Source organism: Dendrobium catenatum, unplaced genomic scaffold, assembly GCF_001605985.2.
Source record: "Dendrobium catenatum unplaced genomic scaffold, ASM160598v2 fragScaff_scaffold_323, whole genome shotgun sequence".
Taxonomy (NCBI): domain Eukaryota; kingdom Viridiplantae; phylum Streptophyta; class Magnoliopsida; order Asparagales; family Orchidaceae; genus Dendrobium; species Dendrobium catenatum.
Window position 1 is genome coordinate 517,220 of NW_021318785.1, and position 4,461 is coordinate 521,680.

General features: G+C 35.4%; 1 long non-coding RNA gene across 1 annotated transcript; it reads right to left on the reverse strand.

Annotated features, from left to right (window-relative positions):
• Positions 1–2,090: 2,090 nt before the first annotated feature.
• On the reverse strand, positions 2,091–3,111 carry LOC110093488. Its single transcript, XR_002302717.2, has 3 exons — positions 3,059–3,111; positions 2,839–2,940; positions 2,091–2,614 (listed from the first exon to the last, which is right to left on the reverse strand). It is a non-coding gene; the product is annotated as an uncharacterized LOC110093488 (long non-coding RNA).
• Positions 3,112–4,461: the final 1,350 nt, after the last annotated feature.

Sequence of the window (4,461 nt, forward strand, 5' to 3'; positions counted from 1 at the left end):
ACCGATTAAAGTTTTAGTGAAATTTTAAAACAATATTTCAACCACAGATCAACATAGAAGAAATAAAGTAAAAAATAATATAAAATTAAAAACACAAGATTTATAGTGGTTCGGTCAAATATGTTGCAAATCTATTTTCATGACTTATGTTTTGATGATTGACAAACACTATTGATTCTGTTGGACTGCCTGTTACTTCTAACTTTTCAGAAATCGAAGATCGGATGAACAAACGAAGCTAGTTCAAGATTGCGTAGGTCAAGGGTTGAGTCAGTCTGTACTTTATTTTTTCTTCTTGAGTCTATTTGTAATGGTCAAAGAGACTGATGCTAAGTAACCCTACACACACACACACACACTTGAGAGACTTAGAATTTCTGTTTTTACTCATATCAGCCAGGACGATATTTACATCGTTCTGGACGATCAGGCTTAAAACAGAAAGTCTAAATAAGGATTCTTAATTAAGGCAGCCGCCATTAATAGATCATCCTGGACGATACGTGTATCGTCTAGGACGATAAGTTAAAAACAGAAAGAAGTTGCTGCCAGAGACAATTAAGGTATACTGTATTTTTAAATAATCGGCCTAGACGATATACACAAATTATGCCTTAATTGATCAGGAAATTAAGGGAGTAATTAAGGATGATTGATACGATCATATCGTTCTGGATTATCACAGTATCGGCCAGGACGATCGATTCAAAAAAGCTTAGTTACTTCAGGACGATAAATATTGACCAGCTCAAATTCAGGGTGATGCTCTGGACGATTTCCCTCTGATTTGAACTGATCGGCCGGGACGATCGTGAGATCGGTCTGGACATGTGGGACAATAATTTTCCATGAGGATCGCATATTTAACTCGTGTTGGGAAAAATGCAATATAGTGAGAACCACTTCTTGAGCTTCTACGAGTCACCTTTAGAATCCTATCTATTTGTGGATGTTATAAGGTCATAATAAGGATATTAATAAGAACACAAGTTACATAAGTGTGAAATATTGTATGTTAAGCAGAATAAAAATAAACTCTTAAACATCGAGGCACCTTTTGATGTAATGATTTAAATTTCATTAAAAACTTTAAAGTTAAGCATGCTAATGAAGAAAATGGATCAATAATTGAGAAATTATACAAGAACAAAACCGTCAATTCATGAGGACAAAGTGGACAATTTGTTGATGGTTCATAATTTACAAACACCTCCTAAATTCAAAGAGATTGTCCAAAGAAACGGAAAGTGATCGTTGAGGTTGAGCCAAATGCCACATCAAAAAAAGAAGAAAATTTTATTTTTGGGTTTTTTGTGCAACGAGTTTTTTTTTTTAACTCCATAATTAAGTGTATTACAACAACAAAATCATCAAGTCTTTATCCCACTACTTGGGATCAGCTACATGAATCCTTTTTCACAATTATATCTTGTTAAGAGTCAAAATCTCATTTAAATCTAATAAAAAATGACATTTCTAATATTTTGTAACAAGTTTTTTTATGTCTACTTCTACCTTTCTTAACATAGGCCAAATATAATACATCTACTCTCCTAACCAGGTCATCAGAAGGCCAACGTTTTGTGTGACCAAATGATCTAAGGCGACTCTCTCTAATCTTATTGACCACCATAGCTTCTCCAACCTTTTCACATATATATTCGTTTTGCATTCTATCTCTAAGAATAAAGTCACTCATCCACTTGAGCATCCTCATCTTTGCAACACAACTTAATTTTATACTTCTCTTTTAATGTCCAACATTCTACGTCATACAGCATTGCAAGTTTCACCACCATCTAATAGAATTTTCACTAAAGTTTGACTGATAATTTTCTATCACACAATAAGCCCAATGCATTCCTCCACTTCAACCATCCAACTTAAATTCTACTAATAATATCCTAATCTATTTCAACATCACTTTGAACAATAGACCCGATATATTTAAAATGAGTACTCTTTTTAATGACTTGATCGCCCAAAGTCACAATCCCCCCAATAGATCTATTTCTACTAAAATTATATTGTACGTATTTGATTTTAGATCAACTCAAACAAAAACTTTTAGACTCTAACATTGACCTCCATAATTCAACTTTTCGTTCAACTCCCTCTCTAGTCCTATCAACAAGAAGAATATTATCTACAAAAAGCATACACCAAGCTACATCCTCTTGCAAATGTCTAAGAACATCCCTGACTACAACAAAAATACATGGGCTTAAATGCTAATCATTGATGTAATCCAATTGAAATAGGAAACTACTTAGTCAAATCACTGTGTTTAAACATAAAATATAACTCCTACATACATATCCATAATGATTTGAATATATGCATTATTAACTCCTTTCTTTTCTAGAGCACAAATTGCATTAACTAAATTATGATTCACAGCCAAAATTTGGCAATGCAGTACAAATTATTAAATATAGTACAAGATAAAGAAATAAAAGAAAGCGAGGTGGCAGAACTCATCAGTAATATAAGCTGCAAGTCAGTCTCCATGGAAATTTTGGACTGGACGAGAAATACTGATCTAAATTTAACTCAACTCAGAGTGCAAGACACATTTTGAATTACAACCATCGATGATTATTTTTATACTTTCCTGCAAAATATAAATTTTGATTAACAAAAACCCTAAAATCCTCAACTAAATTTAGCTAGAATATCTGAAGCCAAATTTTATTTCTGGGTTCATCCTCCTGGAAGCATGAAAAAAAGTCACCTGGTTGACCATCTTAAGTTCTTATACAATTATAACAAGGAGACAGGAAACGCTTTCAAAAAGAAAGGAAGCGCCTTTATTCCGTAGGCTGCATCAATGTTTACCTTCTTCTCCAGGAACAAAGGATCTTTCTCGTCGAGAGAAGGGAGGCACAGAGTTAGCACTCCATTTCTCTGCACTTGCCCTTTGGCAGCCATTTGAATCTCCTGTGAGTGATTGAATTGAACGGAGAGCAATATTGAGGATTGTACAGCAGGAAACAATAAATAGTTCCTGATCGAAATTTGCTCTGTATATAAGACGAGGTTTTTTTTAGGGTTTTACCTGATTCTGCTGACGTTGGGCATGAAAGGTCTCCATTTCTGCTCAACTCGGAATATATATATATATATATATATATATATATACTACATAAATCATATCATTTATAAGTCAAATTTATATTTTAATGTTGTTAAGGTGCTAAAATATTAATGATATATCCTCAAAAATTTATCTTGATTAGGCACAAATCTCGATGCAAATTTATGTTTGAAACTTTTGAAATTCAATTTAGAACCATCTGAACTCTGATTTTAGCAAACTTATAATCGACTTAACGTCTCGAAAAGATGAACCTAACGAAACCAAATTCGATCAAATCTGAGCCCGAATGGGTCCAATTGAAGACTCGAAGCTCATTTGGAATGTTTAAATTCTAAATTGGATGACCAAACGATTTCCAAATGTGACATTCTTATATTTGAATCGAGCAGCTCAACTAGACGAATCCAACGAGTATAAGATTGTTGAATTCTTACATTATTAAGGCACTGAGATATGCAATTAATAGTCCACAATCAATGGAGTCAATATCGATAGTCCATTCAAAACACTCCCAACATGACATTGATCTTCTCCCTATTTGATGGTCACGCAGCTCTTAAAACATTATAAATAGTTGCCTTATTCTTCATTTATAAGGGAGGGGAGCAAGAAAGAAAAAAAGTAAAGGAGAGTAAGAAAAACATGATATATCTCTTATCACCAAGCTCCTTCTCGACCACTGCCCGACGTACACTGACTGTCATCAGACTTATGCTCGGCCATCGGTTATTGTTGGACTTATGCTCGACCACCAACTATTGTCGAATTTAAGCCTGGCTATCAACCATTGTCGGACTTGCATTGGACTTTCGGCCTAACCTTCAACTATTATGGGATTTACATCTAGCCACCGACCATTGCCGGACTTCGGCCCACCACCAATTTTTGTTGGACTTAAGCCAGGCCACTGATTACCATGGGATTTCCTCCCCACAATCATCTCCCAACAATGGTCTTTCCCACATCTGTTTCATGCCGACTACGGTCGTTCCTACCTCCGTCGCCTTACTAAGATCTTTTTTATCTCTATTGCCAGCAAACTACGATCCTTCGGACCTAGCCTTCATTACCATATAGAAGTCCTTCTGACATTTGTCGCCTGTCGACTGTAATCTTTTTAACATCTATCGCCCGCTGACTATAGTTCTTCGGACCTCTGTCGCCTAATAACAGTCCTTCTAACCTCTATCACCCACCAACTACAGTCCTCCCTACCTTTGTAGTCATACTATGGCCCTTTCAATCTTTGTCACCCCCCAATTACGGTCATTCCTACCTCATTTTCCAGACCATTATCTTTTCAAACTTTGTCACCGACCAACTATAATCCTTCCGACCTCCATCACCTGAGAACAATCTTT